The 26,169-nt window shown below is 36.8% G+C and overlaps 1 protein-coding gene across 20 annotated transcripts in view; it reads right to left on the reverse strand.

Annotated features, from left to right (window-relative positions):
- The window catches only part of LOC105472791 (uncharacterized), a 611,252-nt gene that overhangs the window by 492,851 nt on the left and 92,232 nt on the right, over positions 1-26,169 (reverse strand). For 7 of the 20 annotated variants that reach the window (XR_011622751.1, XR_011622752.1, XR_011622750.1 and 4 more), the window contains one exon: positions 8,586-8,735. The exons of the other annotated variants lie outside the window; for them this stretch is intronic. The gene's annotated coding sequence lies outside the window, so the exon portion shown is untranslated. The remainder of the gene's footprint in view (positions 1-8,585; positions 8,736-26,169) is intronic. 20 annotated transcript variants of the gene reach the window in all.

A 26,169-nucleotide genomic window follows, 5' to 3' on the forward strand; every position in this document is an offset into this window, starting at 1 on the left:
TCCAACATTCATGGCTCAACAAGATATTCCAGGTTCATCTAATACTTGCTCGGCTCCAACACTGGAATCAGTCATTTCTCCAAGACCCCTTGGAGAAGCCAAGATCTGGGTGTATGGTGTGTGCTTACTGTCATTGAAGTATTGCTATGCCAGTCCTTCCAAGAGGAAGGAAGCCTCGTGAATATACGTATATACACACAAACACATACACACATGCACATACAGACACACACACATACACAGACACAGGGTTTTACATCTATATTTATTTCCAGATCTATAAATCTTCAAAATTGTGAGTTCATACCAATAACTAATTCCAATCTAACCTCACAGGGCCTATACTAGTTCTCTTTCTTTCTTTCCATAAATGCAAACTCCTTCTCCAACTATGAGAAACCCAGATCTCATTGTGCTTACATATTTACCTATTTGATAAGATGCCCTGTATACAACCAAACTTCTGCCTCTGCCATGACCCCTGATCCATGCAGGTTTACTGCTTACCCAGCTCCGGAAGCCTGGGCTATCTGCCACATGGAAGTCCCTTATACCCTTGTAGAACAGTTGCCAGATAACATACAGGATGCTCAGTTAAATTTGAATTTCAGAGCAACAACGAATTATTTTGTAGTATCGGTGTGTCCCAAGAAAAGCTATACTGCTTATAGGTATAACTTATTTCTTTAAAAGCATCAGTATACTTTCATTGTTTATCTGAAGTTTAAATTTAACTGGGGGTCTTGTGTTCTGACACTATAGGTCAGGCTTCCCTTAGCATAGGTCCGACTTTGTATTCACTTCATTTACATGTCCCTTCCCTTCAGCTGAGTGCTCTGGCTCCCCCAGCTAAGCTGACCCTCTGTGAGACACACTTTCTCACTTTGCTGTGCTGTGACACCCTGCACTGAGTTGGGCTGTGATGCCCAGCCAGCCTGAAATTAGCCAGGCCCTTCCTCAGCTCCGCCACCTAGTCCAGGGCAACCCACCCGTCACAGGCTGTCCTCTCACTCTGAAACCTCACCTTGAGCCACCACATCTCTCCCCAACTCCCTTGTGGATGTCTATGTCCTGCTTGTCCTGCTTCACCCAGTATTTTTAGGACCCAATGTTCAGGGAGGGAAAGAGAGGGAGGAAGGAAAAAGAAAGAATTCTGAAACATATGTAAGGATAGATTGCAGAGTTTAACACTAAGTGCTCATTTCATGATAATAGATCATCATGAAAAACATAGGAAAGTTCTACTAACAGCAAGAAAAAGGGCAGAAGTAAATCATTTTGTACTGTTTTTCCCCAAGTGTGAATAGTAATAAGCCTGCTTTGTTAAGAGAAAGAAAAAAACCAAGAGGGAGGAGAGAAGAGGAAAAGAAAGAAAAGAATAAAAGAGAAAGAGAAAAGGAAAGAGAAGGAAAGGAAAGGAAAGGAAAAGAAAGGAAAGGAAAGGAAAGGAAAGGAAAGGAAAGGAAAGGAAAGGAAAGGAAAGGAAAGGAAAGGAAAGGAAAGGAAAGGAAAGGAAAGGAAAGGAAAGGGAGGGAGGGAGGGAGGAAAAGAGGGGAATCTATTAAGTATAATGTTAAATGGTATGAAATGCTTTAAAACGCTAAAATTTTACATTTTATTACTTGAATAAGAAATCTACACAATCTAGTAGATGAGGCAGGGAATGTTGCCTCCCCTATGAATATACTTTTTTCTTTTTCTTTTGTTACAAAATTTTATTTTATTTGTGCTAGCAAAGTGCCCAGAACTAAGTGATAGTTGACAATTAATGTAATCTAGTGAGTCACAAATGGTACAATTCTGCACCCTTAAGGAGTGATTTGAATACTGTGGACGTATTTTTCGTTTCACAATTATTGGAAAGAGAAACTAGCTTGGTGAACATGACATGAGACAATCTAACATACTGAAGAATTATTCATTCAAAACATCAAAAGTGCTTCCATGGAGAAACAGTAGTGTGAGCCTAAAGTTGCCCTCTATCCCCAGTTTTCCATCCTTTCTAGCAGCTTACACATGGCCACAGTACCCAGTCCGATCAATGAAACCTCAAAGGAAATGTGAAGAAGTTCTAGGAAAGCTATTTGTTTCTAATGAAAGATGACGTCATAGAACTCATATCACTTTCCACTTATTTCTTCTTTGAAAGCAGCCATCTGTGTCTAAGAGAACCATAGAGGCACTAGACATTGCACTGTTAAGAGCTGAGCCAAAGCTGTACCTCCCTTCCTCCAGCTATGGGAAGAAAATAATTCCCTATTTGTTTAAGCCACAGAAGTCAGTTTTTCTGTTATTTTCAACATAGCACACTCCTAACTAAAACTATGGTATTTTTATTTCAAGAAGATAACATTTAAATGTTTGGCTTTCAGGGATCTCCTGATTAGAAGAGATGACTACAAATTCCCCTTTCGACCTATCCTGATGACCTACGTTAGATGGGGTGACAGAGGGAGGGAGGAGAACTAGAAACAGAGGTATCTCCTAGTTTGGTATTAATGCAAAGAAGACTTCATTAAAGGCTTATTGAATGTCGAATGCCTTAAATGCTGCCTCTTGGTGCCCAGTAGCCCGAGGGCTGTGAAGCATGTGAAAGTAACACGGAGAATTTATTCTCTGGGGTCTAAAAGACCTATCTGTTAATACCACTTCCTAACTGCTTGACATTCAGCTAAATACTTAGCCTAAGATTCTTGGTTACATGAAAGTAATAATGGGTGCTACCTCATTTGGCTCTTGTGAGGATTAAATGAGGTAACGTTTATACAGTGCACAGTATCAATGAAGGTAAAATACTGGTGATTTTTTATACACTCTACATAATTTCAAATTGCGTTTCTTTGATTAATTACTTTTGGCTGTTACTTTTTTTGTTGGTAGTGAATATAAGAACCATGAGAAGAATGTTATCCAGTAAATGCCGTATACTTTAATATGATTATAAAGACTTTTAAAAAGTAGCTTCATGTATCCCTTCTACATTTTTATAGTGGCAATTTAAGCTGACTAGCTTGCATTTTATCATGCATTTATAGATCCACAACTCTAGTAAATAAAGTTATCAGACAGGAATGCAATTCAGAAATATATTTAAAGAGCAAAGCTTATTTTTCTAGGAATTTTACTTTGTTGATTTAAAAATATATTTTATTGTCTTATCTAAGTGAATTTTATATCCATAACAAGTTTGTTAATATTATTTAATCCCATCAGCATATCAATTTAAAGATTAAAGATTAAAATTTTATAAAACAAATTGTGAGATAATGAAATGTCAACCTTTAATGCTTTATGAGAATAATGCAATTAAATTATGATATATAAAATTCTTACATTTCTAACAAAAGCTTCATAAAATGAACATATTGTATAGAGTGATTACAAACTGAAAAAACAACTTTCTTAAATAGAAGATGTGATAGAACATAGTTATGAAGATTTACTAAGTAAGGTATTTTGAGGACTTCTTAAAACAATAAACTACAGATTTTAAATATTTTTAAAACTGCCAAAAGTCTATATTTAAAATAGGATCATGCTACATTCTTGAACATCTGTTTTGTTGCAATGATATCATACTGAAATTTTAATGCAAAGTAAAATGTATACGATGTAAAATGCAAGTCTTTCATATGTTGCTATTGGATACACTGCTTATAAAGCTAAGGATAAAAGATAACCTTAAACTCTGAGTCATACAATAGTTATAAAGCAAATATGCACATTTATATCTCAAAAGATAAAATTGCAACTGTTACTAAGCAGGAGTGAACTCTTTACTGAATTATCCTTAATGCAAACATGTTTTGTCATTAGTGGCTAGATTGCCCAATTCAATTTTCCTGCATATCAATCAATGCACTAACATTTTAATTTTACTAACCCCTTTGGAACTATTATCACATCCTAATATTAATGCCAATTGTAGTAATTATGTAGTAAATTCCCTTTGTTTCTAAAACATATCTTCTCCATAAACCTATGTGAACATTTCTGAAGAGTCATTATTACTGTTTAAGCAAATGGATTTTATTATATAAACAGAAATACGTATGACAAATATATAAAAAAATATATAAAATAACAGACATTAATCATACATTAAGATACTATTATAAAATGGAAATATTTGGAAATTCACCTTAGGAGTCTTAAAAGGAGTTGACAAGGATTTTAATGCTTGTTTTTCTATCAGTCTATAATATTTATGAAGTCAGACAGATCTGTGTTCTCCTGTAGGTAGCCCTAAACACCAAGCCCAATGCTTGGAATTTAATAGAGGATGAATGAGAATTTGTTGAATCGAAACCAACTGATGCTTATTATGCTTTCTAGAAACAGGGAAAAGAAAAAGTTTGAAAGACTTGGTAATTTCTCCTTCACAAAATGATCATTCAAATAGGTATTAATAGAAACAGCTTTCACGATTCCCTAAGAACCTTTTTGCCCTGGCAGGATGTTGTCTATTTCCTTTCTTTCCAAACTCCATGCCATTGCATGGCTCATCTCCAGAAGTTTCTTTATGCCAGGGTCATTCATGACACAAGAGTCTGTTATGATTTTCCTTACCTAGAGCATTACATTAGAAAAAATGAAGCTTAAAATCACATTAATTATATGATATTAAATGGACATAGCTACATTTAAACAATGATGTATACATTACGATTAAACTATTTGACTTATGTACTTGTGTTTCCAGGGTTTGGAAGAGAATATGCAACAATTAGAATTATGCAATGTTGATGGCATTATGATAATTTTATCCCTACTGTTGCACAAACATTATAATTAAAGTTAAAACAATTTCTCTACATCTGGTAACTACTTCATATTATTAATTCATATGCAGTTTGAAATCGATCAAAAGACATCTGTCTGTCTTTTGCAAATAAACTGTCCTTAGTCCACCTCTTTACACGTCCTGGATTTATATAGCTAATGTCTTCAAAATAGTATGGGATTTCACATTTGAAGTTTAATTTTTCATATAGTCATTTTTGTTTCAGCCTATGGATATCCTTTTAAATATTCTAACAAATTAGCTATCCCTTCTAGCTTTGGGCAATATGAAAATACTACATGTGATTTATTTAAATAAAATAACACACATGCACACAAATAAATTAGATGATGCCAAATGCATATCATCTGTCTTAGCCAGTTTAGACTGCTATACCAAAATACCATAGACTGAGTGGATGAAATTATAGACTTATTCTCACACTTCTGGACATCCAGGTGCTGCCACATTTGGTTTCTGGTGAGTACTGTCTTCTTGGTTTGCAGACAGCCACCTTCTTGCTATATCCTCATGTAGTAGACAAACCGGTTATCTTTCTCCTCTCTCTTCCTATGAAGGCACTAATGCCATTTATGAGGGCTGTACCCTCATGACCTAATCACTCCCAAAAGACTCACCTCAAAATATTATCACATTATGGATTAGGGCTTCAGGATATGAATTTAGGGGGAACATAAACATTTAGTCCATAGTACCATCTGAGGATGCTTTTCAAGCTGATAATGTTGAAATTTTCATCTCTCTGTCCTTGCAAACATTATTTAATCAGTCTATATATTATCAGCTTATCCACCAGTGATTTATGAGATTGTATTTCTGATGAACTTATTAGAAACCAAGATACTCTATCATGGTTATTGTTTTACCAGTTAAGTAAGACTTACAGACATAACAACAATGAGATAGTCCAGGTCTATTTAATAGAAAAGAGGTGCACACATATTCTGAAGTAGTTTGCTAACTTGAATTTGCATAAGAATCCACTAAACAAGCCTTAGACAGCTGGTGAGAATCCAGTAAACTAGTTCTAGTGGATTCTTATGTAATTTCTAAATGCAGGTCTCAGGACTCCATGCCCAAAATATGTTGATTCAGTAAACCTGTGGGGTTAATAATGAATCTCCATTTACAATAGGGACTCCACTTCCCTAGGCTTTTTGTACATGATTGATCCTTGAACCATACTTTTGAAAAACACTGGAAGTTATATATTATGGAAGGAAAACAATATGTACTAATTTCAACCCAGAGAACTATGATGTGGACACATCAGAAGTGCAATGTCAACAATATTTAATATGTATCCTACACAGTGAAACAGAAAAGAACAAACAATCCAACAAGGAATATATACTTTTATATTATGTGGTAAGACAACACATAAAAATAAAATAAATAAGATGTGACAGTAGAAATAAATTTTTTTTCATGTAAACCTTGGTTCAATAAATATTTGTTCAAGCAACCACAGAATATAAGTAAGAAAATAACTAACTATTAATATGTAAAAATTGCAAATGTTACAATACTGCAAGCAAGATTTCTGATCATCTTCTGGGTATGTGACTTTTATTTTTCTGCATATGTGGATATGTCAACAACTGAAATCGTAATATGCTTTTCTTAGAATTACAAACAAGTTATGTAATAGTTTGGTGGTCCAAAGACATCCTCTAACATGTGTGGGTCTCTAAAGATACTATTTGGCTGCCAAGACTTTTCTATTTATAGGAAAATAATATGTAATGTATAAATTTCTAAACAGTATTAATTCTTTTTGCTGACATTTACCTATTGGTTTTTATTCAGTTTTATCTTCATAATTTCTTACAAAATAAAATATTTTTCATTTTTATGTTGCCATGTGACTACATCAGAATATCAAATTTTTCCAAAATAGTAATCTGATTGTGTAACATCTTGGCTTAAAGTCCTTCAGATTCTTCACATGACTCTTAAGATTACATCGAAATTCTGGACATGACTCACAAGACCACTGTCAGCCGAGCCCTCCAGTCGGCCCTCTCTGAGTTCTTCATACCAGCTCTCTCCAGCTTAGCCACAACTCATCAAGAGCTTGGTATGTAACAGATTCTGTCCCTAATGCATTATGGAACAAATCACCTTTAATCCCTGTTAAAGATGTTCCAGCTAGAATGAATTTTCTTTTCTTTTCACAAATTGAGCATTTGAAAAGAAAAGGAACCTTTTCCATGTTTGTCATGTCACACAATGCCATTATCAGTTAGGAAATGATGAGGCTCAGATTTGAACTCAGACAAGTCTAAATCCAAAACCCTAATTCTCACCATTGCATTAAGGGACTTGCTCTTTGGATTTTCAAATATGCCTTCTTTCTCTATTCTTCAAAGTGTCTGGAAAACTCTCCTTGTTCCCAGAGCCTCCTTCACAGGATAATTCTACCCACAGTTCCTCCCAGCCAGTCTAGACTCTGTGTGTATGTTCCCATGTTACAAAGCACAATTCCTAATGGACTGTATTGTAATTGTACAGTTAGTTGTTTATATCCATCAAAAGAATTTTGTATGAAGGCACAAAGCTTAGCAATTTTATTCACCAGAATCTCCAGATTGTCTGACACATGGCATATAATAAATGACAAATAAATGTGTTGATTGGTTCACTGAAATCATGAATGAATAAGCCTTTTGCATGAGAAAGTGTCAGAAGTAATGTTTGTAGATTTGCTTGAAAATGTTTCATAATTTACAAATTGTGTTGGGATCTGGCAAGATGGCCGAATAAGAACAGCTCCTGTCTGCAGTTTCCAGTGAGACCAACACAGAAGATGGGTGATTTCTGCATTTTCAACTGTGGTATCCGATTCATCTCATTGGGAATGGTCAGAAAGTGGGTGCAGCCCACAGAGGGCAAGCAGAAGCAGAGTGGGGCGTCGCCTCACCTGGGAAGTGCAAGGGACCAGGGAACTCCCTCCCCTAGCCAAGGGAAGCTGTGAGGGACTGTGCTATCTGGCCCAGATATCACACTTTTCCCACAGTTTTTGCAACCCACAGACCAGGAGATTCCCTCGTGTGTCTATATCACCAGGGTCCTAGGTTTCAAGTGGAAAACTGGGCAGCTGTTTGGGCAGACATGGAGCTAGTTGCAGGAGTTGGTTTTTTGTTGTTTTTTTTTTTTTCATACCCCAGTGGTGTATAGAACTCCAGTGAGACAGAATCATTCACTCCCTTGGAAAGGGAGCTGAAGTCAGGTAGCTAAGTGGTCTCACTGAGCAGGTCCTACTCCCACAGAGCCCGGCAAGCTAAGATCCACTAGCTTGAAACTCTCGCTGCCAGCACAGCAGTCTGAAGTCAACCTGGGATGACCGAGCTTAGTGGGGGGAGGAGCATCCACCACTACTGAGGCTTGAGTAGGTGGTTTTCCCCTCATGGTGTAAACAAAGCCACCGGGAAGTTTGAACTGGGTGGAGCTCACTGCAGCTTGACAAAGCTGCTATAGCCAGACTGCCTCTCTAGGTTTCTCCTCCCTGGGCAGGGCATCTCTGAAAGAAAGGGAGCAGCCCCAGTCAGGGGCTTATAGATAAGACTCCCATCTCCCTGGGACAGAGCACCTGGGGGAAGGAGCGGCTGTGAGCGCAGCTTCAGCAGACTTAAATGTTCCTGCCTGTCAGCTCTGAAGAGAACAGCGGATCTCCCAGCACAGTGCTCAAGCTTTGCTAAAGGACAGACTGCCTCAAGTGGGTCCCTGATGGCCATGCTTCCTGACTAGGAGACACCTCCCAACAGAAGTAGACAGATACCTCATATAGGAGACCTCTTGCTGTCATCAGGTGCGAGCCCCTCTGGGATGAAGCTTCCAGAGGAAAGCGATCTTTGCTGTTCTGCAGCCTCCACTGGTGATACCCAAACAAACAAGGTCTGGAGTGGACCTCCAGGAAACTCCAGCAAACCTGCAGAAGAGCAGCCTGACTGTTAGAAAGAAAACTAACAAACAGAAACAATAACATCAACATCAATAAAAAGGACGCCCGCCCAAAAATCCCATCCAAAGGTCAATAGCATCAAAAATCAAAGGTATATAAATCCATGAAGATGATGAAAAAAGTGCAAAAATGCTGAAAATTCCAAAAACTGGAACACCTCTTCTCCTCCAAATGACTGTAACTCCTCTCCAGCAAGGGCACAAAACTGGATGGAGAATGAGTTTGATGAATTAACAGAAGTAGGCTTTAGAAGGTGGGTAATAACAAACTCCTCTGAGCTAAAGGAATATGTTCTAATCCAGTGCAAGGAAACTAAGAACCTTGATAAAAGGTTACAGGAACTGCTAACAAGAATAATCAATTTAGAGAAGAACATAAATGACCTGATGGAGCTGAAAAACACAGCATGAGAACTTCGTGTAGCATACACAAGTATCAATAGCAGAATTGATCCAGTGGAAGAAAGAATGTCAGAGATTGAAGATCAACTTAATGAAATAAAGTGTGAAGACAAGATTAGACTAAGAAGAATGAAAAGGAATGAATAAGGCCTCCAAGAAATATTGGACTAAGTGAAAAGACCAAATCTATGATTGATTGGTGTACCTGAAAGTGACAGGGAAAATGGAACCAAGTTGGAAAACACACTTCTAGACATTATCCAGGAGAACTTCTCCAACCTAGCAAGACAGACCAACATTCAAATTTAGGAAATAAAGAGAACACCACTAAGATACTCCTCAAGAATAGCAACCCCAAGACACATAATCATCAGATTCTCTGAGGTTGAAACAAAGGAAAAAATATTAAGGGCAGCCAGATAGGAAGGTCAGGTTACCTCCAAAGGGAAGCCCATCAGACTAACAGTGAATGTCTCTGCAGAAACCCTGCAAGCCAAAAGAGAGTGAGGGCCAACATTCAACATTCTTAAAGAATTTTCAACCCAGAATTTCATACCCAGCCAAACTAAGCTTCATAAGTGAAGGAGAAATAACATTCTTTACAGACAAGGAAATGCTGAGGGATTTTGTCACCACCAGGCCTGTCTTACAAGAGCTCCTGAAGGAAGCACTAAATATGGGAAAGTAAAACTGGTACCAGTCACTGCAAAACATACCAAAATATAAAGACCAATGACACTATGAAAAAACTGCATCAACAAATGTGCAAAATAACCAGTTAGCATCATGATGACAGGATCAAATTCACACATAACAATATTAACCTTAAATGTATGGGTAAAGACCCATTGGTGTGCTGTAGTCAGGAGACCCATCTAATGTGCAAAGACACACATAGGCTCAGAATAAAAGGATGGGGGAATCTTTACCAAGCAAATGAAAAGAAAAAAAAAAAAAAAAAGAAGGGCATTGTATAATGTTAAAGAAATCAGGGCAACAAGAAGGGCTAACTATCCTAAATATATATGCACCCAATACAGGAGCACCCAGATTCATAAAGCAAGTTCTTGGAGACCTACAAAGAGACTTAGACTCCCACACAATGATAGTGGGAGACTTTAACACTGTTGGTGGGAGTGTAAATTAGTTCAACCATTGTGGAAGACAGTGTGGCGATTCTTCTAGGATCTAGAACCAGAAATACCATTTGACCCAGCAATCTGATTACTGAGTACATATCCAAAAAATTGCAAATCATTCTACTACAAAGATACACGCATGTGTATGTTTATTGCGGCACTATTCACAATAGTAAAAACTTGGAACCAACCCAAATGCCCAACAGTGATAGACTGGATAAAGAAAATGTGGCACATATACACCATGGAATATTATGCAGCCTTTAAAAAGAATGAGTTCATGTCCTTTTCAGGGACATGGATGAAGCTGGAAACCATCATTCTCAGCAAACTAACACAGGAACACAAAACCAAACACTGCATGTTCTCACTCATAGGTGGGAGCTGAATAATGCGAACACCTGGACACAGGGAGGGGAACATCACACACCAGGGCCTGTCAGAGGGTTGGGGGCAAGGGGGATGGATAACATTAGGACAAATACCTAATGCATGTGGGGCTTAAAACCTAGATGACAGGTTGATGGGTACGGCAAACCCCCATGGCACATGTATACCTATGTAACAAACCTGCATGTTCTGCACACATATCCCAGAACTTAAAGTATAATAATAAAATAAAATAAATAAAAACATAAAAATAAAAATTGTGTTGCTGATGTTTCTGATTCTTTCCTATAGTATCTAGGGAAAAGAGCAATTAGAATCTAGAAATTACAAGAAATAAAGTCTTCAATAAAATGATTGACATTTATTGATATACATAGTATAAGAGTATAGAATGTAAGACAAAAGGTTGGAGTCAAACTAAGTCATTTTGCATTTTAAGAGTCATATAATGCCCATAATATAACATAAGCATGGACCTCCTCAATTCACAAGAAACGTATCACATATCTCCCCAAACCAGTTACATTTCCTTTGTATACAACATTAAATAGCTTCAATGTAGTTTGTTAATGAATATGTAATTTATTAGTTTATATATATATATATATGTTTTCCAATAAATTGCTTGCTTGACTAGATCTCAGAAGATGTAGCCTCTCAAAGCAATTCATTCACTTGTTAACTCTACTAGCTCAGAAACACAAAATAATTTTTCTAAGCTACAGTTTTCTAGGTCTAAAGTGAGTAAAGTGAACTGGAGGCAGAGCAAGATGGCAGAAGAGAGAGCTCAATCAATCGTCCCCCTCAGAATGACACCAATGTAACAACTATCTACACAGAAAACAACCACCTTTATAATAACAAAAAAAAAAAAAATCAGGTGAGTCCTCATGGTACCTGGTTTTAAATCCAAATCACTGAAAGAGGCACTGAGAAGATAGAAAAAATTGTCCTGAATTCCTGCCATCACCCCTCCTGAACCCCAAGCAGCAATGGCTTGGTGTGCAGAGCATCTCTGTGTGCTGGAAGAGGGAGAACACAGCAATTGTGAGACACTGAACTCAGTACTGTCCTGTTAGAGTAGAAAAGAAAACCGAACCAAACTCAGCTGATGCATGCCCAGCAAGGCAGCATTTAAACCAGCCCTAGCCAGAGAGGAATCACATATCCCAGGTGTTGAAACTTGAATTTCCACAAACCTCATCACCATGGGCTAAAGAGCTCTGTGATCAAATAAACTTGAAAGGTAGTCTAAGCTATAAGGACTGCAACTCTTAGGTGAGTCCTAGTGCCGAACCTGACCCAAAGACAGAGGACTGGAGTAGAGGAGGCAGGTAACATACTGAGACACCAACTGCGATCATTAAGGAAGTGTTGGCATCACCCCTTCCCTAACCCCAGGCCGCACAGCTTGCAGCTCCAAGAGACTCTTTCCTTCTACTTAAGGAGAGTAAAGGGAAGAATGGGGAGGACTTTGTCTTACATTTTGGATACCAGCTCAGCCACAAAAGGATAGGGCACTAGTCAGAGTTATGAGGCTCCCATTCCAGGCCCTAGCTCCTGGACAACATTTCTAGACATGCCCTGGGTCAAAAGGGACCCTACTATCTTGAGGAGAAACACAGTCCTGGCAGCATGCATCACCTTCTAACTGAAGAGCCCTTGGGTCCTTAATAACCAGCAGTGATACCCAGGTACTACATCAAAGACCTTGGGTGAGCCACTTACAGTTGCTGGCTTCAGGTGAGACTCAGCACATTACAGCTGTGGTAGCTGTGGGGCAAAACTCCTTCTGCTTGCAAAAAGCAGAGGGAAAAGTAAAGGGAACTTTGTCTTGCACCTTAGGTTCCAGGATGGCCACAGGGATGTAGAGCACCAAGCAGCCACTTGGGTTCCCTGATTCCAGGACTTGATTCTTGGATGGCATTTATGGAGCTGCCCTGGGCCAGAAGGGAGTCCACTGCCGTCTAGGGTGAGTCCCAGGCCTGGCAGCATTCACCATAAGCTGATTTTTAAAACCTTGGTCCTTAAGGGAACATAGGTGGTAGTCTGTCAGTACTCTCTGTGGCCTGGGGGATGGTGGCTATGGGGTGAGGTTCCTCTGCCTTTGGAAAGGGGAAGGAAGAGTGAGAAGGGCTGTGTTTCATGGTATGAATGCCAGCTCAGCCACAAGGTAAATTTCTAAGGTTTTTTACTCTAGTCCCTGACTCCTAGACTGGACTTCTAGACCCACCCAGGGCCTGGGAGACCTTGCCGCCCTGAAGGGAAGAACACAGGCCTGTCTGGCTTTGCCATGTGCTGATTGTAGAGCTCCAGGGTCTTGAGTGAACATAGGCATTAGCCAGGAAACTGTTTCAGCAGGCCTTGGGTGAGACCCAGTGCTATGCTGCCTTCAGGCATGATCCAGTGCAGTCAGAATGGTGGTAGTCACAGGGGTGCTTGTGTTACTCCACTCCCAGCTTTAAGTGACTCAGAACCTAGAGAGAGACTACATTTGTTTGGGAGAAATTAAGGAAATATGATAAGAGTCTCTGCCTGGTAAACCAGAGGATTCCCCAAGATCTTGTCCATCAAGGCAGTACCTCTATGAGTCTGCAAGAACCACAGCATTCTTGGGTTTGGGGTGCCCTCTAAAGCAGATACAGCCTAGATCACAACACCCAAGTCCTTTCAAGTATCTGGAAAGTCTTGCCAAGAAGGACAGCTACAGATATACCCAGACAGTGAAGACTACAATAAATATCAAACTCCTCAATGCCTAGACACCAAAGAACATCTATTAACACCAACAGCATCCAGAAAATCATGACCTCACCAGATGAACTAAACAAGACACCAGGGACAAATCCTGGAGAAACAGAATTATGTGACCTTTCATACAGAGAATTCAGAATAGCGGTGTTGAGGAAACTCAGAGAAATTCACGATAACACAGAGAAGGAATTCAGAATTCTGTCAGATGAATTTAACAAAGAGATTGAAACAAAAAGAGTCAGCAGAAATTCTGGAGCTGAAAAATGCCATTGGCATACTGAAAAATGCATCAGAGTTTTTAAATAGCAGAATGGATAAAGCAGAAGAAAGAATTATTGAGTTTAAAGACAGGTTATTTGAAAATATACATTTTTTCCTAACCAGTTTCCATATTTATTGCCATTAAGCAGAAGAGTCTGAAGAGTCCAATAAAAAGTAATGAGATCTAATTAAGACATAATGAAATGTCTCCTAGTACAGAAAATTCAACACCCAATGTCTTCACTGCTGAATTCTCCCAAACATTTAAAGAAAACTAATACCAATCCTACACAAACTATTCTAAAAGGTAGATGAGGAGGGAATACTTAAAAATTTATTCCATCAGGTTAGTATTTCTCTGACACCAAAATCAAACAGTAACATGTATATAAAAAAAACTGCAGGCCAGTATCTCTGATGACTATTGATGCAAAAATACTCAACAAATTACTAGCAAATCAAATTCAACAATACATTAGAAAGGTCCTTTATCATGACCAAGTGGGGTTTATCCCTGGGATGTAAGTAGGGTTCAACATACAGAAGTCAGTCAGTATGATGATACATCATATCAACAGAATGAAGGATAAAAATTGTATGATTATTTCAACTGATGCTGAAAAGCATTTGATAAAATTCAACATCCATTGATGATAAAAACCCTCAAAAATGGATACAGAAGGAAGGTATATTAACATAATAAAAGCTGTATATGACAGAATCACATCTAGTATTACATCAGATGCGGAAAAGATGAAAGCCTTTTCTCTGAGATCTGGAACAAGACAAAGGTGCACATGTTCACCACTGTTATTCAACATAGTACTAGAAGTTCTAGCTAGAGCAATCAAAAAGAGAAAGAAAGAAAGGTAATCGAAATGGATACCAAGGAATAATTTTAAGAAGTTAAATTATGCCTGTTAGCAGATTGTATGATTTTATATTTGGCAAAACCTAAAGACTCCATCAAAGAACTACTAGAACTGATAAACATATTCAGTAAACTTGCAGGATACAAAATCAACATACAACATCAGTAGCATTTCTATATGCCAACAGCAAAAAAACCTAAAGAAGGTATTTTTCCAAAATTCCATTTACAATAGTCACAAATGTAATATCTAGGAATTAATTTAACCAAGAAAGTAAAAGATCTCTATAATAAAAACTATAAAACACTGATGAAAGAAATTGAAGAGGACACCAACAAATGGAAAAATATTTCATGTTTACAGATTGAAAGGATCAATATTGTTAAAATGTCCATGCTACCTAAGCAATCCACAAATTCAATGCAATCCCTACCAAAATTCTAAGAACATTCTTGAAAAAATAGAAAAAAAACAATTCTAAAATTTATATGGAACCACAAAAGACCAAAAATAGCCAAAGTTATTCTAAGAAAAAAGAACCAAACTGGAGAAATTACATGATCGGACTTCAAATCCTACTCCACAGCTATAATAACCAAAACAGCACTGTGCTGGTATAAAAACAGACACATAGACCAATGGAACAGAATTGAGAACCTAGAAACAAATCCACATACCTACAGTGAACTTATATTTTACAAAGGTGCCAAGAACGTACACTGGGGAAAAGCAGCCTCTTCAATAAATGGTGCTGAGAAAACTGGATATCCCCTGAAGAATGAAAGTAGACCCTTATGTCTCATTATATACAAAAATTAAATCAAAATAGATAAAAGACTTAAATCTAAGACCTCAAACTGCGAAACTCCTACAAAAAAAAAAGGGGGGGGGGAATTCTCCTGGACACTGGTCTGGACAAAAATTTCTTGAGTAATACCCCACAAGCACAGGGAACCAAAGCCAAAATGGCCAAATGGGATCACATCAAGTTAAAAAGCTTCTGTACAACAGATCAACAAAGTGAAGAGACAACCCACAAAATGGGAGAAAATATTTGCAGACCACCTATCTGACAATGGGTTAATAACAACAATATATAAGGAACTCAAACAACTCTATATTAAAAAAATCTAATTATCCAATAAAAAAATAGGCAAAATATTTGCTTAGACATTCCTCTAAAAAAGACATGCAAGTGGCAAACAGGCATATGAAAACATGCTCAACATCATTGATCATCAGAGAAATGCAAATAAGACTACAATGAGATATCAACTTACCCCAGTTAAAATAGCTTATATCCAAAAGACATGCAATAACAAATGCTGGCGAGGATGTGGAGAAAAAAAGAACCTTTGTACACTGTTGGTGGCAATGTAAATTAGTACGACTACTATACAGAACAGCTTGGAGTGTCCTCAAAAAAACTGAGACTAGAGCTACCATATGATCCAGCAATCACATTGCTGGGTATACACCCAAAAGAAAGAAAATCAGCATATCGAAGAGATATCTGCTCTCCTATGTTTTTTGCAGCACTGTTCACAACAGCTAAGATTTGGAAGCAATGGGGTACATATACACAATAGAGTACTATTCAGCCATGAAAAAGAATGAGATCTTGTCATTTGCATATACATGAACGGAACTGGAGATCATTATGTTAAAGGAAATAAGCCAGGCACAGAAAAACAAACATCTTAGGTTCTCACCTATTTTTGGGATCCAAAAATCACAACAATTGAACTGATGGACATATGGCATAGACAGATGGTTATCAGAGGCTGACAAGGATAACCAGGCTTGTGGGGGAGGTGGGGATTGCTAATAAGTACACACAAAAAAAGAGAATAAGACCTACTATTTGATAGCACAACAAGATTATTAGAGTCAATAATAAGTTAATAAATTAATTGCACATTTTAAAATAACTAAAAGTGTAACTGGATTGTTTGCAGCACAAATGATAAGTGCTTAAGTGGATGGATAACCATTCTCTATAATGTGATGATTACATATTGCATGTCTGTATCAAAATATCTCATGTACCCCATATATAAGTACATCTACTATGTACCCACAAAATTAAAAATAAATAAATAAAATGAGTAAAGTAAAACATAACTTAATACATCAGTCAGTTGTGATGGGCATAGCGTCAATTAGTAACTGAATTAACTTTAAAAAGAATTAAGGAAGTTGTTGATACTGTTTTTACAGTTAGATTATTATCCAAATAAACACTGAGAAAAAGAAATAATTGATAGAATATAAAATTTTATGAAAATACTTTAAATTAAATTAAATGCTAAATTAAATCCTAAGTTAAAGATTTTTTTCCTATAATCTTAAAGGCTGAGGTAATTTTTCACATAAAAATAAATAAAATAGCTGGGAGCTATATAATTTAGGATTATTTCATCAGTGAAGAGGATGAAAAGCAACTCAAAGTTTTGTAAACAGTGAGAAAATATCTTGGTTCTCATGCCTGGATATCCAGGTCAATGTGGGCCTCAGATTTTGTTAACCCAAGGGCTAGATCATCACATCCATGCTGCTTTCTGTTGATCAAACTGGCAGTTTCACCTAAAATCATTCTTCTCATATTTGCAAGCTGGCCACCAACAGCCATTGAGATTACACTGTCCCATATTCAAGTCTGGAAGGAAAGACAGAGGCCTCCAGGGTCTTAGTCTCAGGAATGAAGAAGAATTCTCTCAGCAGCTTTGTGCTTGTCATGTCTTACACCCGTGTTTGCCTATCACTTTTGGATAACCATTCTGTATGTGGGGAGTTCCACCTCCCCAGTAAAGAATGGAAAACACAAGTTCCCAGCCATCCTGTCCCTAGAACTCAGAGGATCCTCACCTTTAGTTAAATGTAGCCATAAGAGATTTTAATTTGGAGTAGGGTGATAAGGAAACCGTGCTGAGCTTGCATTTGGCAAAAACACAAAAGGCAGAACATGCATAATGCTTGGAGGAAGCAGTGGTTACACATTTTTTATTTCCAATTCAGAAGTGGCATTAATGCCAAGGCAGCAGCAGTTGAAATAAAATCCAGTGCAATCCATGTGATGCCATGGGAGGAGGGATGTATTGGGAGATCTTCAAGCAACCTCTAATGTGACCCAGTTGGGACATTAATCACAGATCTGTTCCTCCAGCACACAGAAAAGATGTCATAGAGTTAGACATCCTTTATTCACCACTTCAGACACCCTCGGCTTCAACTTTCATTATTCTCCAGGATTGAAGCTGCCTACATGATGCTGGCTCTGATCACGTTTGTGCAGGGGCAACTTCATAGCGCCTGCTATGAACATTTTATTGGTGGTTTGGGACTTCCATGTTGAAGATATCACAGGACCTAACCCAGTACCCTGGAGTAACCTTTGACCTCTGGGTCAATCTTTCATGGGAAACCTTTGATTGGAACAGGTGAATAAATCTTACCAAGAAGCACATGAAAAATAATAATGTCACTACTAATCAGGTAAACAAAGTTGTAATCTCAAAGAGAAACTAGTTTACAGTTTAACAATTTTTTTTAAAAGACATCTTCTAATACCAAATTTTGACCAGAGTGTGGAGCAACAAGAACTCTTGCCCACAGTTAATGTAAATACAAATTAACACTATTTTGAAAAAGTAATATGTATTACTACATTGGGTTATTTGCCATGCTAAGCAGTTCACTCATGGGTACAAAGACATATCCAAAACAAATTCTTATACATTTGTATTCAGAGGTAATGATAAGAACATTTGTCACAGATTTTATTTAATAAAATCCAGTAACTATAAACACTGCATTATATTTCAACAAAATCAGCTGTGGCATAACCACACAAGTACCACTTACCAGTAAAAGTAAATGAAGTTCATTCATATGCAAAAGTGACTGAATTTTAAAATGGTGAATATTGAGCCAAGATAGAAATCACAGAATATACTGGGTATAAGTAAAGTTGACAACACAAAAACTAACACAATACATTTGCAATTTTATTTCTGAATTGGAAATAAAATTCATTTTATTATTCTTCCTTAATTTCACGTACATATTTATTATCTTGTATACATATATTTCATGAGTTTTTAAAATAATTTTTATGTATGAAATGCAAAATAATATCAAAATAGCATAAAGTCTGAGTACTGTATTTGTTTCCAGAAATGTACCTCTGTTATTCCTAGATGTATGTCAGCCAAGAACGTAGCTCAGAAACTGCTCATCCTTGCAATAACAAAGGGGAAGTTTCTTCTTTAAAAAGGAACATTGGGCTAAGGTGATACTCTGAAGTCATAAAAATGGCCTGATGTCTATTACAAATAAATGAAACACCACAGAGTATTGAATTTAGTATCTTCTGGTGTTTAGGTCTTAATTTCTAATATGAGGTGCTTTTAAAATTTTCAAGCTATGTTTGATGCAGAAAATTAAACTTGACACATTAAAGAATACCAACTTACTTCAGACTTCTTAAGAAACATGTATTCTTCTCTAAGCAGCAACATGTGAATCAAGTTTAAAAGATGATGAACATTTTGGACCCTTGCCACTATGTTTGAACAACTTTGAAAGTACTCAACTAACTACAGTAGTATGTGCATAGGAATTAGATTGCTTTAGTCATTAATTAACCAATAAGTAAAAAAATATATTATTTACTTTTACCTTTTATAACATTGTCAATCACCTTTTTCAAATATCAAGTACTTTATATTTCAAAGTATGTCTTACTTTCTAAATTTATTTTCCTATATAATTAGCAATGCTTGAGGTTGTTTGCATAATTAAGAACCACATTACATCTGTGTGTGTGTGAGAGAGACAGTGACATAGCTCAAATCATTCAAAGGTCAAACTTGGACAGAACCAATATTAATGACTTTATCTATTTTATTTATTTTTTACCAAGTACTGAATTTTCTGTTTTATGTTAGCGCTCATTCTGTGGTGAGACATTGTAGCACAGTCATTAAAAACATCAACACTGGTACTAAACAACCTGGTTCGGAACTTTTGCTCTATAGCTCATTAATTGTGCAATTTGGGAAGTTCACATAATCTTTCTATACCTCAAATACTCAATAGTAAATCATAGATAACAATGGTGCCTATGTCATATGGTTGTTGTGAGGATTAAACAAATTAGTATAAGTAAAATTGACTCAAAAACATCTAGTAAGTAGTAGATTTTAAGTAAGTAGTACATACATATAAAACATAGCAAGTTTTATGTTGTTATTACTTGTCTTATTTGTACATTTAAAGTCATATTTAGACATATTAAATATAATTTATAAAAGTTAATTTTTCAATATCAAAAATTTTAAGATACAAAAAATGTATCTGTCTAGATTATAGATATAGATAATCAGGATTGTTTCAAGCAAGAAATAGCATTCTTCCAATGTTGGATTGATTGCTATAGAGAATGGGCCAGGCATAGTGGCTCATGCCTGTAATCCCAGCACTCTGGGAGGCTGAGGTAGATAGACAGCTTAAGCCAGGGAATTTGAGACCAGCCTGATCAATACAGGGAAGCCCAGTCTCTACAAAAATTAGCTGGGCATGGTGGTTGTGCGTCTTTAGTCCCAGGTAATCAGGAACGAGGAGGTAATCTGGTGGGAGGATCACTGCCAGATCACTACCTCCCTAGCCCAAGAGGTTGAGGCTGCAGTGAGCTATGATCACCCCATGGGCAACAGAATGAAACCCTGTCTCAAAAAAAAAAAAAAAAAAAGAATAAAAATGGCTTTGTCCAGTCTCTTAATTAATTACAGTATGTGAAATATGTAAAATGTATGAACACAATATACATGATTATCTAATCACTCTTTAGTGGAAGTACTACTTTTCAGTTATCATAAACTCCACATTTATGTAATCTTTGTGTCTGTTTTAAAAGTTGACCCTTAAAAATAAATGCCCAAATGATCGCTGATGGAGCCAGACTCCAGCACATATCCAATTAAGTAAAGGGCTTCCCTAGGTGCTGGGCTAGGAGCAAACATATTTCTCTGGCCCCTGAGAGAGACAAAGTTTTATAGAGTAGGTCCAGATACTGAACATAAATGAATGCTCAGTGCCCCATGGCATGGTTAGGACAATTCATAGGACCAAATCAGCAGCCAGGAGTGGGGCAAAAGCTCAAGTTTGCACAGATAACAAATAATTGACAAAAATCTCACTAAACGTTTTTGCTTGAAAGACAAAAACAACCCATACTGCATTATATAACTTATCCAAAGTCCTGCCAGACATCCTTCAAAGTCCTTGCTTCACTCTTGGAACTGTGACACTGAGAGGACTGAGGCTGAATATTCCAGAAGTCAATGAAGCACATCCAGATGCTCTTCATTGCCACCAGCCCTCCAACTCAGCCAGAAGGCAGCGACATGGGAGTCAGAGAGAGTAGCTCTCCTTATACTATGCTCTTGCTTTAATGTGGGGCACCTACAAAGAGGTGATACCACACACAGACACTCACACACACACCCATCTCTACTAGTGTCTCTGTTGAAAGCATTTATAAAGCCGATATTGAATTCACAAATTCCACTCTGGCAGCAAATGGACAGACCTGTGAGTCAATACTCTAGTGGTCCCAGAAGAAATACAGAAATGTCATTTCTTAGGTCTCTTTTCTTCACCAATCATGGCTGTCATTATATTAAATTCCTATTAGTAGCATTGAAATTACTTGTACTCCATTATATTACAGCGCTGTTAAAGATACTGAAATATATTGAAGTTTTACCTTGACATTGCTGTAGTGTCCAGATGTTAAAATACTTTTAAATAGAAACGTGTTAATTTGTTGTTATACGTAACTCTCCCACATGTACTTCTAAAAATCACTTTTGTGTCAGCTAATGTGTATGGTTATTTAATATTGGTTATTTGAGGTTTCATTATACTGATAATATGTCATAATATTTTTAATTAGAAAAGAAGTAGATCTAAAGCTTGAAATTTTAATCAGAAAAAGAATACAATTCATAGATTTTATTTAAAATAATATTTTAGTACAATTTGAGGGGTTATAATTTTGCATATTATTGGAATACACAAGTATTCTTAGACAAAACTTTATGGATAGAGAATTAATCCTCTGCCAGGATTATGTTGCTCATATATCAGATGAGGATGTTCTAAATGGTTATATAGTGCCTTTTCCCAGGGTACAACTGATGATCAAATATTTTTGGAGAAAACTCTTATTTCTACTTTTTAAAAAAAGAATAAATACTTCAACTTCTTCCAGAAAAAAAATAAAAAATAAAAAAAACCCATCCAGATCAAGCGGCGTGCATGGTACAGAGTGAAAAGGAATGGCTGAAGAGAAACTCATAAAAAGAAGCTAATGTCACATTGGCTCTGTCTTTAAAATCACTAAAGGAAACGAAGAGCAGACATTACAAGGAAAAGGAAAACATAAACTGCTTATACAGAATATCTAAATTTGGAAGGTGCTGAATGGACAACTGGCTTAGAAAAGCATTCTACTTCACGAGAATTACCCCTGATGTTCATAATTTCACAGTCAAGCTTTGTTCCCTCTTTTGATTTGATGCAGACATTTGAAAGTGAAGTTCATTAACTGTGTATGCAAATATGTGAATTCGTGTCTGTGTATGTGTGACAGAGAGACAGAGTGTGTGTATGTATGTGTGCATAAATATGTACACAAATGCTGTATGTTACAATGTTTTGAACTCTGTTAGTTCAGGCACTAGAGTGTCAGAAGAAAAGAAAACTCAATCCACAACTTTAGTCTAGGGTCATGTTTACAGCTTTTCCTTATAGATTAAAATATGCTCTGTGTCTGTACAAAATATATTTTCACATGTAAGACATTACAACAGGAAAATAGGAACAGTTATGTAGGCATATTTTGCCAACAATGGTGTCAGAAAAAAATAAAAACTAAATAATATGGCAGTTGCTAAAAACATTTCTGCAACCTTGCCAAATAAAGTTTAGGAATATGTCATGTCTGCACTTGAACTGTTTGTTCTCAAGCTCTCTTGGAGAATGTAAGCATGGCCAAACATCCTAGCCTCAGGCCCTGGGGACTCTGCTCACACTCTTATAATGAAAACATGAAAAAATTATGAAGTCTTCACATGTCTCTCCAAAAATGACACGTCTTAGTTTTGTCTTCAGTGATCCAAAGTATTTGACATAGAAGATAGATAGTAGTTGGTGGAAATCTTGCAACAATATAATGGAATTCTTCAAAACTTAATAAAGTGCTTTGTGTAAATTGTGTGTTCATCTTTGCCATATATTGCAATTTTATAAATAGAAGCCAGAAAGCATCACTAAACTTAGTAATGCATTAATCAAAGCTAAAATTCACAATAGGCAAGTCATATTGACTAGGTTAAATATGCCAGAGATAAATGTAAATTCTAAGAACTTCAAGTACCTTTTTAATATTAACTGCTTAGTTATTTTTCACATAGTCAGTAACATTCTAGTCACAAAAGCATTTTGGCTTTGCTTTTTAAAATCGTACATGAAATAAAAATTTAAAATCATGGTAAGAAGTGAATTACATTAAACATTCCTAATATAGAAATACCCTCATAATTTCACAGCAATACTTACATGTTCTTGAAGACTTTGATAAAGAAATCTAGAAATAGATTCAAACTCTCACACCATTTTCCAGATTTTCTCTGCCTCAAATGTTTTAGGTATTCTACATGTTATTTTAGATTCATGCTATTACTAACAAATAGCCCAGTCAAATATTAGGTAATTTCATATTTGCTATATATCTGAAATATTTGTAATCAATTTGAAAAACAACATAACTTTTATCAGTGATTAATATAACAGACAAATTTATGCTTTTAAGAATATAATATGATTGAGCTTTTAGCAAACCAAACGACTCAACTAATAATTTTTAAGGGCCTTACGACACATTATTTTAAACAATAGGTCCCTGAGTATAAACATAATAACTATTACAAGAACCAGAATGTTATTTTCACTATAACACATAATGAGAGGGAAGATATATATCTGGCTTTTCTGATTGTCATAGATATTGATTTTAAGAACATTCAGATCCCAGTCATTTGTACATAATAGTGAAGGAAGTAACAAGGACAATTTATATGAGCCTCCTGCCTTCTCCCTCCTCCACAGCCTGTTGCCTTTTTTTCTTTCTCTCATTATCTATGTTGGTCATACTGAACTGCTGGCCTGAATATTTCATATCTCTCTTGACTCCAGTTGCTTTTATCTTGGCTTGTAATTTTTTTCTCCCTTTATTGTTTATATAATACCTTTTTGCCCCCAATAGTCAAATATTATATACAACTTGTCCTGAACTCACCACATGACCTTTCTCCCTTCCCATCCCAGCACCTTGAGCTAGTTTTTCCCTCTTTGGTCACACCACAACTTGGACATAGTAATGAACACTTTGTATTATGTATGTTGGTTTGCATGTCTGTTTACCTACCAGACTGTTGGCTTCTTGAGGACAAGGGCATTTCATTCCTGTATACCAGGAGCATTGGGCAGTATATGCCACGTGATAGGTACTCAGTTGACTGAATGGAAGATTCTTTCAACAGTTGAAGGAAATTTCTTGGACTACTTTCTTGGACAACAACAATCTGACAGAACTATTTTTAGGACAACAACCATATTGCTCTCATGTTAGATACGTTACTATCATGTTGTCTTAGAAGTTTAGGAGAGTTGACCTATTATTATTTTTTTCCATTAAGGTTTGCTTCTTAACTGGAACCCATATTGTCTTTTTTTCTAATTGTTTAAAAAAAAAAAAGTCAAAAGAATTTGTCTTACTGCTAACCTATCTGCTCTTTCCCCTAACAAAATGATATTTTCTGATCAACCCTTAATCCAATATATTTCTTCCTCCTCTTCTTTTCCCTCCTCTTCTTCCTCCTTGTTCTTCTTTCTCTTTCTAACCAGTAAAGCTTCCTTGTGTGCTAGAATACATTCCATTTACCCTTACACATGCAGTCTCTACTTTGCTCTGCTCTGTCCCCGAAAGGGTCTCCATTATGAAGTTTGTCCATCACCAACTCAAATAACATCCTAAAAGGAGACTTATTCTAAAGTGAAGGAAATAACAATGGGTTTATAGCCATAAATATTACTGGTCTTAAATTGGGTTGCACCAAAACCCAAAAGGTGCTGGCTTGATATAACAATGTTATGGCCAACTAAGAACTAAACTAAAATTCTCAAGAAATGGAGAGCAATCTGGTTGAAATTTTGTCCTATAGGATGTTATATGACTTAAACTAGCTCTTAGTATTTGGAGCCGTCACTCCCATTACCAGAATTTATAGGAAAAGGAACCAAAATAAGAGTCCGAGAGCCATTCTACCATCACCAAAATAACTCACTGAAAAAAAAATATTTACTTCCAGTCCCCAAAACATTTGGTTGAATGGGTTTGGCGTCATATTCCTTAAGAAAGAAATACTTCCATCAGAGAACACAGTCAGTCTGTTTATTTTCAAGCTAAGACTTCTTCTTGGCCATTCAGGGCTACCCATATGATTGAACCCACAAAAAGAGAATGAAGTCACTCATTGGCTGAAGTGACTGATTCCAATTCCCAAGATGAACTTGGGTTTCTGCTACACAATTGGGACAAAAAGGCCTATGCCTGGAGCCCAGATGTACTGGGGTACTTCTCAGTACTTTCTTGCCTAAGGGTCCTGGTCAGCTATAGAAATACAGTAAAGGTAGGGACTACCATGGAACCAGATCATTTAGGATCACTCAGCAAGTAAAGAGTTCCATTCATCTGAGCTGCTGGCAGAGGTAAAAGAACAAAGACTGAGTAGTGGAGAAAGGAAGCTATAATTATCAAACGTAGCCCTCATAACTATCATCAGAAATGGGACCGCAGTGGGACAATGTTATTGTAAGTATTTTTTACTTTCCCTTTTCCTCACTTTCCGACCTTATCTGAGAACGCTGGTGCTAGCTTCTGTTTTAAGTTTCATCTGAGAACACTGGTGCTACCTTTGTTTTAAGTTTCAGATGAACAGATCATTGCATTGCTAGCAACACAGCTGCTGGGAATGTATGTTCGGCACGTATCACTCCATCTGGACAAAATACAAGAGTTAGTACAGAAGGTGAGCTCTGCTTCATACTTCCCATTTGACCCTCCAGATCTGCTCTTCATTTTCCTCTACCCTGCCCTGTGTTCCCACAGGATGACCAGTGTAAAAGACATTAGTGAGCTCTCTTGCCCTTTGGCTCCCAGTGGGGTTCAGTTAATGGGAGTCATCAGAAGATCCGAGGAAGGGAAAAGAGTGGGATAAATATTTATTTCCCCTTTTCCTTCCTGTGGGTTGATTTCATGCACCTACCAAAGGCCACAGCTCCTACAAGACAAACTTTTCATCCATTATCTGTTGGTTTCTAATAACCATTCTTTCTTATCACTTTAATGCCTCTTAAGGCCTTGGGGCATAATACCTCCCTATTTTTACCAGGCCTAATGGGATTACTCTATCTTACATTGATTTCCCCGTACTTGGTCCAAAGGTTTGGAAGTAAT

Source organism: Macaca nemestrina, chromosome 4, assembly GCF_043159975.1.
Source record: "Macaca nemestrina isolate mMacNem1 chromosome 4, mMacNem.hap1, whole genome shotgun sequence".
In the NCBI taxonomy this organism is placed as follows: domain Eukaryota; kingdom Metazoa; phylum Chordata; class Mammalia; order Primates; family Cercopithecidae; genus Macaca; species Macaca nemestrina.